We start from the raw sequence: 10,000 nt of genomic DNA, 5'->3' as shown, positions 1-10,000 counted from the left end.
AAAACAAAGCAAAGCAGAGCAAAACAAAACGAACAAACGAAAACCTTGCGTATAACGCCGTTACGTGCCCAAGCGGTATTGTACATCATCCTAGCACTGCACCCCGGGGCGTACGGTATATGGGAACGAGCACACGCCACGAATCGTCTCGAATCACTCCCTACAGCTGTAAGGCGCCTTGAAGCGTGCACCCCCAACATTCTTCTTTGCGCATGTGTGAAAGGTAAACTCTTGAGCAGACTCTGAACCAGCTCTAAGGAAACTAATCCGATTAGACGTTACTTTGACTCATCTTTTTACGCTCAGTGCTGGATTGCTCAAACTCCAGCTAGGGTTAGGGTTAGCATTCCCACGCTACTTAGACACTTTGTTTACGCTCAGTGCTGGATTTTGGGAACTTCAGGACGAGTGGGAATTTTCTCCTATCTGTCAATTCTGTTTTGTTTTGGAGACTCTTGGCTGCCTATGTTGTACAGTGCAGCGTGAAGGAAACATTTTCCAAAACTGTGTCAGCTCAAAAGTTGTAAGAAAACCTCTCCAGCTGCTTTAACTCTCTTCATTTTTGTCATTTAATGTGACACTCGACGTATAACTGGAGCCTCACATATGCAAATGGTGAGGCTCCAGTTCGACACCCAGTTCGACACCACTTTACAGTATATGACAAAAGCATGGCAGACTGTGCCGGACCGGCAGATAACTTCCGCTTATTTTTACCATATTAAACATTGGAAATCCTCCCACTTGTATTTGTGACACTTGATTTTGGCTCCACCTAAGACACTCTTAAATCTTCAAACACTTTTCTCTTCTCCCGCAACACTCTTGTCTGTCGGCACTATGTGGCAGCGTTGCATGACAACCCCTCTCACCACGGAAAGGAACCTAACAGCTTTGGTAAGAGAGGAGAAAAGGACCTGGCCAGTACGGGGCTCGAACCCGTGACCTTGGCGTTATTAGCACCACACTCGAACCAACTGAGCTAACCGGCCTCACAACAGTGCTCCTCTCTGTGCTGCAAAAAATCGAACTCAGGGAATTTCTTTTGTCCTCCTTTGAATAGAAAGCCGTGTAATTCAGTGTACGGGCTTTCTCGTGCAGTTTCATGGTTCTTGTAACCCAAATCCTACACTGGCCTGAAGTGCCCCCCCATTTCACAGCATTTTTCAGCTGATTTAAAATGTACCTAAAGGAGAAGCATTATTGAAGACCATCAATTACCAAGAGCTTTTGTCAAAGGTTTTGGTGGTCATTTTGAATGACCACAGAGCGCTGTGACCTCGGTTTTACATCTCATCCAAAAGACAGCGCCCTTTTACAACACAGCATCTCCGTCACTATACTGGGGCATTGGGACCCGCACAGACCTCAGGGTGAGCGCCCCACCGCCGGCACCATTAACACCGCTTCCAGCTGGAAGCTTTGTTTTCCCCTGTAGCTCACCCTCATCCGGGTACTGACCTGGCTCACACCTGCTTAGCTTCAGTGGGTTTTTTGAGTTGCGAGTTGCAAGGGGATGCAAGTGATGGAGCCGCTCGCTGCAAAAGCCACTGCATTGGCCGGGAATCGAACCCGAGCCTCCCGCGTGGCAGGCGAGAATTCTACCACTGAACCACCAATGCTCAGTGCCTGGGCCTTCAAAAAAGACGCTTTTTTGGTGCTCTGTGCAAAACGCGTCGACATCTGCTTCCAGCTGCAAAATGCCATTCGCGGACGCTGAAGAACTTATTTCCAAGGCAGCGGGTACAAGCGATTGGGCGTTTTAAAACCACCAGGAACAGCAAAGAGGCGCGCTTCTTTGCTTGCGCCGAAACACACCGACTGGAGGCGGATAACGTAGTCGGCAGGATTCGAACCTGCGCGGGGAGACCCCAATGAATTTCTAGTCCATCGCCTTAACCACTCGGCCACGACTACAGCAAGCCCCACTGCCGCTGCGTTCTTGCTACAATCTTACCTGGATCGCGAGGCGCCGGCGGAAGCCTATTTCAAAGTCGTTCTCCGTTTCAAAAAAACATTTCCAAAATACAAGCCTTGCAGACAGACACGCCTCAGAGGACTTAAGGGTGGCTTCATGTCGGAATGATAAAGTCTCCCCGTCCGGACATGAAAATGCCACTTTGTTACACACAAAAAAAGAATCAACAACAGAGAAATGCCCACAAGCATTTGAAAAGCCGCACCACGTCGCACTTGAAATAGCTCTTACATTAGTGGTAGACGCAGGAATCGCCTTTTTATTTACGCTCTTACCAACGCGATGGAAAGCAAAACAAAGCAAAGCAGAGCAAAACAAAACGAACAAACGAAAACCTTGCGTATAACGCCGTTACGTGCCCAAGCGGTATTGTACATCATCCTAGCACTGCACCCCGGGGCGTACGGTATATGGGAACGAGCACACGCCACGAATCGTCTCGAATCACTCCCTACAGCTGTAAGGCGCCTTGAAGCGTGCACCCCCAACATTCTTCTTTGCGCATGTGTGAAAGGTAAACTCTTGAGCAGACTCTGAACCAGCTCTAAGGAAACTAATCCGATTAGACGTTACTTTGACTCATCTTTTTACGCTCAGTGCTGGATTGCTCAAACTCCAGCTAGGGTTAGGGTTAGCATTCCCACGCTACTTAGACACTTTGTTTACGCTCAGTGCTGGATTTTGGGAACTTCAGGACGAGTGGGAATTTTCTCCTATCTGTCAATTCTGTTTTGTTTTGGAGACTCTTGGCTGCCTATGTTGTACAGTGCAGCGTGAAGGAAACATTTTCCAAAACTGTGTCAGCTCAAAAGTTGTAAGAAAACCTCTCCAGCTGCTTTAACTCTCTTCATTTTTGTCATTTAATGTGACACTCGACGTATAACTGGAGCCTCACATATGCAAATGGTGAGGCTCCAGTTCGACACCCAGTTCGACACCACTTTACAGTATATGACAAAAGCATGGCAGACTGTGCCGGACCGGCAGATAACTTCCGCTTATTTTTACCATATTAAACATTGGAAATCCTCCCACTTGTATTTGTGACACTTGATTTTGGCTCCACCTAAGACACTCTTAAATCTTCAAACACTTTTCTCTTCTCCCGCAACACTCTTGTCTGTCGGCACTATGTGGCAGCGTTGCATGACAACCCCTCTCACCACGGAAAGGAACCTAACAGCTTTGGTAAGAGAGGAGAAAAGGACCTGGCCAGTACGGGGCTCGAACCCGTGACCTTGGCGTTATTAGTACCACGCTCGAACCAACTGAGCTAACCGGCCTCACAACAGCGCTCCTCTCTGTGCTGCAAAAAATCGAACTCAGGGAATTTCTTTTGTCCTCCTTTGAATAGAAAGCCGTGTAATTCAGTGTACGGGCTTTCTCGTGCAGTTTCATGGTTCTTGTAACCCAAATCCTACACTGGCCTGAAGTGCCCCCCCATTTCACAGCATTTTTCAGCTGATTTCAAATGTACCTAAAGGAGAAGCATTATTGAAGACCATCAATTACCAAGAGCTTTTGTCAAAGGTTTTGGTGGTCATTTTGAATGACCACAGAGCGCTGTGACCTCGGTTTTACATCTCATCCAAAAGACAGCGCCCTTTTACAACACAGCATCTCCGTCACTATACTGGGGCATTGGGACCCACACAGACCTCAGGGTGAGCGCCCCACCGCCGGCACCATTAACACCGCTTCCAGCTGGAAGCTTTGTTTTTCCCTGTAGCTCACCCTCATCCGGGTACTGACCTGGCTCACACCTGCTTAGCTTCAGTGGGTTTTTTGAGTTGCGAGTTGCAAGGGGATGCAAGTGATGGAGCCACTCGCAGCAAAAGCCACTGCATTGGCCAGGAATCGAACCCGAGCCTCCCACGTGGCAGGCGAGAATTCTACCACTGAACCACCAATGCTCGGTGCCTGGGCCTTCAAAAAAGACGCTTTTTTGGTGCTCTGTGCAAAACGCGTCGACATCTGCTTCCAGCTGCAAAATGCCATTCGCGGACGCTGAAGAACTTATTTCCAAGGCAGCGGGTACAAGCGATTGGGCGTTTTAAAACCACCAGGAACAGCAAAGAGGCGCGCTTCTTTGCTTGCGCCGAAACACACCGACTGGAGGCGGATAACGTAGTCGGCAGGATTCGAACCTGCGCGGGGAGACCCCAATGGATTTCTAGTCCATCGCCTTAACCACTCGGCCACGACTACAGCAAGCCCCACCGCCGCTGCGTTCTTGCTACAATCTTACCTGGATCGCGAGGCGCCGGCGGAAGCCTATTTCAAAGTCGTTCTCCGTTTCAAACAAACATTTCCAAAATACAAGCCTTGCAGACAGACACGCCTCAGAGGACTTAAGGGTGGCTTCATGTCGGAATGATAAAGTCTCCCCGTCCGGACATGAAAATGCCACTTTGTTACACACAAAAAAAGAATCAACAACAGAGAAATGCCCACAAGCATTTGAAAAGCCGCACCACGTCGCACTTGAAATAGCTCTTACATTAGTGGTAGACACAGGAATCGCCTTTTTATTTACGCTCTTACCAACGCGATGGAAAGCAAAACAAAGCAAAGCAGAGCAAAACAAAACGAACAAACGAAAACCTTGCGTATAACGCCGTTACGTGCCCAAGCGGTATTGTACATCATCCTAGCACTGCACCCCGGGGCGTACGGTATATGGGAACGAGCACACGCCATGAATCGTCTCGAATCACTCCCTACAGCTGTAAGGCGCCTTGAAGCGTGCACCCCCAACATTCTTCTTTGCGCATGTGTGAAAGGTAAACTCTTGAGCAGACTCTGAACCAGCTCTAAGGAAACTAATCCGATTAGACGTTACTTTGACTCATCTTTTTACGCTCAGTGCTGGATTGCTCAAACTCCAGCTAGGGTTAGGGTTAGCATTCCCACGCTACTTAGACACTTTGTTTACGCTCAGTGCTGGATTTTGGGAACTTCAGGATGAGTGGGAATTTTCTCCTATCTGTCAATTCTGTTTTGTTTTGGAGACTCTTGGCTGCCTATGTTGTACAGTGCAGCGTGAAGGAAACATTTTCCAAAACTGTGTCAGCTCAAAAGTTGTAAGAAAACCTCTCCAGCTGCTTTAACTCTCTTCATTTTTGTCATTTAATGTGACACTCGATGTATAACTGGAGCCTCACATATGCAAATGGTGAGGCTCCAGTTCGACACCCAGTTCGACACCACTTTACAGTATATGACAAAAGCATGGCAGACTGTGCCGGACCGGCAGATAACTTCCGCTTATTTTTACCATATTAAACATTGGAAATCCTCCCACTTGTATTTGTGACACTTGATTTTGGCTCCACCTAAGACACTCTTAAATCTTCAAACACTTTTCTCTTCTCCCGCAACACTCTTGTCTGTCGGCACTATGTGGCAGCGTTGCATGACAACCCCTCTCACCACGGAAAGGAACCTAACAGCTTTGGTAAGAGAGGAGAAAAGGACCTGGCCAGTACGGGGCTCGAACCCGTGACCTTGGCGTCATTAGCACCACGCTCGAACCAACTGAGCTAACCGGCCTCACAACAGTGCTCCTCTCTGTGCTGCAAAAAATCGAACTCAGGGAATTTCTTTTGTCCTCCTTTGAATAGAAAGCCGTGTAATTCAGTGTACGGGCTTTCTCGTGCAGTTTCATGGTTCTTGTAACCCAAATCCTACACTGGCCTGAAGTGCCCCCCCATTTCACAGCATTTTTCAGCTGATTTAAAATGTACCTAAAGGAGAAGCATTATTGAAGACCATCAATTACCAAGAGCTTTTGTCAAAGGTTTTGGTGGTCATTTTGAATGACCACAGAGCGCTGTGACCTCGGTTTTACATCTCATCCAAAAGACAGCGCCCTTTTACAACACAGCATCTCCGTCACTATACTGGGGCATTGGGACCCGCACAGACCTCAGGGTGAGCGCCCCACCGCCGGCACCATTAACACCGCTTCCAGCTGGAAGCTTTGTTTTTCCCTGTAGCTCACCCTCATCCGGGTACTGACCTGGCTCACACCTGCTTAGCTTCAGTGGGTTTTTTGAGTTGCGAGTTGCAAGGGGATGCAAGTGATGGAGCCACTCGCAGCAAAAGCCACTGCATTGGCCAGGAATCGAACCCGAGCCTCCCACGTGGCAGGCGAGAATTCTACCACTGAACCACCAATGCTCAGTGCCTGGGCCTTCAAAAAAGACGCTTTTTTGGTGCTCTGTGCAAAACGCGTCGACATCTGCTTCCAGCTGCAAAATGCCATTCGCGGACGCTGAAGAACTTATTTCCAAGGCAGCGGGTACAAGCGATTGGGCGTTTTAAAACCACCAGGAACAGCAAAGATGCGCGCTTCTTTGCTTGCGCAGAAACACACCGACTGGAGGCGGATAACGTAGTCGGCAGGATTCGAACCTGCGCGGGGAGACCCCAATGGATTTCTAGTCCATCGCCTTAACCACTCGGCCACGACTACAGCAAGCCCCACTGCCGCTGCGTTCTTGCTACAATCTTACCTGGATCGCGAGGCGCCGGCGGAAGCCTATTTCAAAGTCGTTCTCCGTTTCAAACAAACATTTCCAAAATACAAGCCTTGCAGACAGACACGCCTCAGAGGATTTAAGGGTGGCTTCATGTCGGAATGATAAAGTCTCCCCGTCCGGACATGAAAATGCCACTTTGTTACACACAAAAAAAGAATCAACAACAGAGAAATGCCCACAAGCATTTGAAAAGCCGCACCACGTCGCACTTGAAATAGCTCTTACATTAGTGGTAGACGCAGGAATCGCCTTTTTATTTACGCTCTTACCAACGCGATGGAAAGCAAAACAAAGCAAAGCAGAGCAAAACAAAACGAACAAACGAAAACCTTGTGTATAACGCCGTTACGTGCCCAAGCGGTATTGTACATCATCCTAGCACTGCACCCCGGGGCGTACGGTATATGGGAACGAGCACACGCCATGAATCGTCTCGAATCACTCCCTACAGCTGTAAGGCGCCTTGAAGCGTGCACCCCCAACATTCTTCTTTGCGCATGTGTGAAAGGTAAACTCTTGAGCAGACTCTGAACCAGCTCTAAGGAAACTAATCCGATTAGACGTTACTTTGACTCATCTTTTTACGCTCAGTGCTGGATTGCTCAAACTCCAGCTAGGGTTAGGGTTAGCATTCCCACGCTACTTAGACACTTTGTTTACGCTCAGTGCTGGATTTTGGGAACTTCAGGACGAGTGGGAATTTTCTCCTATCTGTCAATTCTGTTTTGTTTTGGAGACTCTTGGCTGCCTATGTTGTACAGTGCAGCGTGAAGGAAACATTTTCCAAAACTGTGTCAGCTCAAAAGTTGTAAGAAAACCTCTCCAGCTGCTTTAACTCTCTTCATTTTTGTCATTTAATGTGACACTCAATGTATAACTGGAGCCTCACATATGCAAATGGTGAGGCTCCAGTTCGACACCCAGTTCGACACCACTTTACAGTATATGACAAAAGCATGGCAGACTGTGCCGGACCGGCAGATAACTTCCGCTTATTTTTACCATATTAAACATTGGAAATCCTCCCACTTGTATTTGTGACACTTGATTTTGGCTCCACCTAAGACACTCTTAAATCTTCAAACACTTTTCTCTTCTCCCGCAACACTCTTGTCTGTCGGCACTATGTGGCAGCGTTGCATGACAACCCCTCTCACCACGGAAAGGAACCTAACAGCTTTGGTAAGAGAGGAGAAAAGGACCTGGCCAGTACGGGGCTCGAACCCGTGACCTTGGCGTCATTAGCACCACGCTCGAACCAACTGAGCTAACCGGCCTCACAACAGCGCTCCTCTCTGTGCTGCAAAAAATCGAACTCAGGGAATTTCTTTTGTCCTCCTTTGAATAGAAAGCCGTGTAATTCAGTGTACGGGCTTTCTCGTGCAGTTTCATGGTTCTTGTAACCCAAATCCTACACTGGCCTGAAGTGCCCCCCCATTTCACAGCATTTTTCAGCTGATTTAAAATGTACCTAAAGGAGAAGCATTATTGAAGACCATCAATTACCAAGAGCTTTTGTCAAAGGTTTTGGTGGTCATTTTGAATGACCACAGAGCGCTGTGACCTCGGTTTTACATCTCATCCAAAAGACAGCGCCCTTTTACAACACAGCATCTCCATCACTATACTGGGGCATTGGGACCCGCACAGATCTCAGGGTGAGCGCCCCACCGCCGGCACCATTAACACCGCTTCCAGCTGGAAGCTTTGTTTTTCCCTGTAGCTCACCCTCATCCGGGTACTGACCTGGCTCACACCTGCTTAGCTTCAGTGGGTTTTTTGAGTTGCGAGTTGCATGGGGATGCAAGTGATGGAGCTGCTCGCTGCAAAAGCCACTGCATTGGCCGGGAATCGGACCCGAGCCTCCCGCGTGGCAGGCGAGAATTCTACCACTGAACCACCAATGCTCAGTGCCTGGGCCTTCAAAAAAGACGCTTTTTTGGTGCTCTGTGCAAAACGCGTCGACATCTGCTTCCAGCTGCAAAATGCCATTCGCGGACGCTGAAGAACTTATTTCCAAGGCAGCGGGTACAAGCGATTGGGCGTTTTAAAACCACCAGGAACAGCAAAGAGGCACGCTTCTTTGCTTGCGCCGAAACACACCGACTGGAGGCGGATAACGTAGTCGGCAGGATTCGAACCTGCGCGGGGAGACCCCAATGGATTTCTAGTCCATCGCCTTAACCACTCGGCCACGACTACAGCAAGCCCCACTGCCGCTGCGTTCTTGCTACAATCTTACCTGGATCGCGAGGCGCCGGCGGAAGCCTATTTCAAAGTCGTTCTCCGTTTCAAAAAAACATTTCCAAAATACAAGCCTTGCAGACAGACACGCCTCAGAGGACTTAAGGGTGGCTTCATGTCGGAATGATAAAGTCTCCCCGTCCGGACATGAAAATGCCACTTTGTTACACACAAAAAAAGAATCAACAACAGAGAAATGCCCACAAGCATTTGAAAAGCCGCACCACGTCGCACTTGAAATAGCTCTTACATTAGTGGTAGACGCAGGAATCGCCTTTTTATTTACGCTCTTACCAACGCGATGGAAAGCAAAACAAAGCAAAGCAGAGCAAAACAAAACGAACAAACGAAAACCTTGCGTATAACGCCGTTATGTGCCCAAGCGGTATTGTACATCATCCTAGCACTGCAACCCGGGGCGTACGGTATATGGGAACGAGCACACGTCACGAATCGTCTCGAATCACTCCCTACAGCTGTAAGGCGCCTTGAAGCGTGCACCCCCAACATTCTTCTTTGCGCATGTGTGAAAGGTAAACTCTTGAGCAGACTCTGAACCAGCTCTAAGGAAACTAATCCGATTAGACGTTACTTTGACTCATCTTTTTACGCTCAGTGCTGGATTGCTCAAACTCCAGCTAGGGTTAGGGTTAGCATTCCCACGCTACTTAGACACTTTGATTACGCTCAGTGCTGGATTTTGGGAACTTCAGGACGAGTGGGAATTTTCTCCTATCTGTCAATTCTGTTTTGTTTTGGAGACTCTTGGCTGCCTATGTTGTACAGTGCAGCGTGAAGGAAACATTTTCCAAAACTGTGTCAGCTCAAAAGTTGTAAGAAAACCTCTCCAGCTGCTTTAACTCTCTTCATTTTTGTCATTTAATGTGACACTCAATGTATAACTGGAGCCTCACATATGCAAATGGTGAGGCTCCAGTTCGACACCCAGTTCGACACCACTTTACAGTATATGACAAAAGCATGGCAGACTGTGCCGGACTGGCAGATAACTTCCGCTTATTTTTACCATATTAAACATTGGAAATCCAACCACTTGTATTTGTGACACTTGATTTTGGCTCCACCTAAGACACTCTTAAATCTTCAAACACTTTTCTCTTCTCCCGCAACACTCTTGTCTGTCGGCACTATGTGGCAGCGTTGCATGACAACCCCTCTCACCACGGAAAGGAACCTAACAGCTTTGGTAAGAGAGGAGAAAAGGACCTGGCCA

General features: G+C 48.2%; 10 non-coding genes across 10 annotated transcripts in view; all 10 read right to left on the bottom strand.

Moving 5' to 3' along the window:
• Positions 1 to 918: 918 nt before the first annotated feature.
• Positions 919 to 992, bottom strand: trnai-aau (transfer RNA isoleucine (anticodon AAU)). Its single transcript has one exon. It is a non-coding gene; the product is annotated as a tRNA-Ile (tRNA).
• Positions 993 to 1,551: 559 nt separating this feature from the next.
• On the bottom strand, positions 1,552 to 1,622 carry trnag-gcc (transfer RNA glycine (anticodon GCC)). The gene has a single exon. It is a non-coding gene; the product is annotated as a tRNA-Gly (tRNA).
• A 213-nt stretch (positions 1,623 to 1,835) lies between these two features.
• Positions 1,836 to 1,917, bottom strand: trnas-aga (transfer RNA serine (anticodon AGA)). Its single transcript has one exon. It is a non-coding gene; the product is annotated as a tRNA-Ser (tRNA).
• A 1,270-nt stretch (positions 1,918 to 3,187) lies between these two features.
• Positions 3,188 to 3,261, bottom strand: trnai-aau (transfer RNA isoleucine (anticodon AAU)). The gene has a single exon. It is a non-coding gene; the product is annotated as a tRNA-Ile (tRNA).
• Positions 3,262 to 4,104: 843 nt separating this feature from the next.
• On the bottom strand, positions 4,105 to 4,186 carry trnas-aga (transfer RNA serine (anticodon AGA)). The gene has a single exon. It is a non-coding gene; the product is annotated as a tRNA-Ser (tRNA).
• Positions 4,187 to 5,456: 1,270 nt separating this feature from the next.
• On the bottom strand, positions 5,457 to 5,530 carry trnai-aau (transfer RNA isoleucine (anticodon AAU)). Its single transcript has one exon. It is a non-coding gene; the product is annotated as a tRNA-Ile (tRNA).
• Positions 5,531 to 6,373: 843 nt separating this feature from the next.
• trnas-aga (transfer RNA serine (anticodon AGA)) lies at positions 6,374 to 6,455 on the bottom strand. The gene has a single exon. It is a non-coding gene; the product is annotated as a tRNA-Ser (tRNA).
• Positions 6,456 to 7,725: 1,270 nt separating this feature from the next.
• trnai-aau (transfer RNA isoleucine (anticodon AAU)) lies at positions 7,726 to 7,799 on the bottom strand. Its single transcript has one exon. It is a non-coding gene; the product is annotated as a tRNA-Ile (tRNA).
• Positions 7,800 to 8,642: 843 nt separating this feature from the next.
• On the bottom strand, positions 8,643 to 8,724 carry trnas-aga (transfer RNA serine (anticodon AGA)). The gene has a single exon. It is a non-coding gene; the product is annotated as a tRNA-Ser (tRNA).
• Positions 8,725 to 9,994: 1,270 nt separating this feature from the next.
• The window catches only part of trnai-aau (transfer RNA isoleucine (anticodon AAU)), a 74-nt gene continuing 68 nt past the window's right edge, over positions 9,995 to 10,000 (bottom strand). Inside the window, exon 1 of the tRNA in view lies at positions 9,995 to 10,000. This exon is cut by the window's right edge and continues 68 nt beyond it. This is a non-coding gene — a tRNA (tRNA-Ile).

The sequence above is a fragment of the Lepisosteus platostomus genome, unplaced genomic scaffold, assembly GCF_059453375.1.
Source record: "Lepisosteus platostomus isolate fLepPlt1 unplaced genomic scaffold, fLepPlt1.hap1 Scaffold_75_H1, whole genome shotgun sequence".
NCBI classification, from domain to species: Eukaryota; Metazoa; Chordata; class Actinopteri; order Semionotiformes; family Lepisosteidae; genus Lepisosteus; species Lepisosteus platostomus.
Note: the sequence above shows the minus strand (reverse complement) of the source record. Positions and strands in the feature narration are given on the sequence as shown.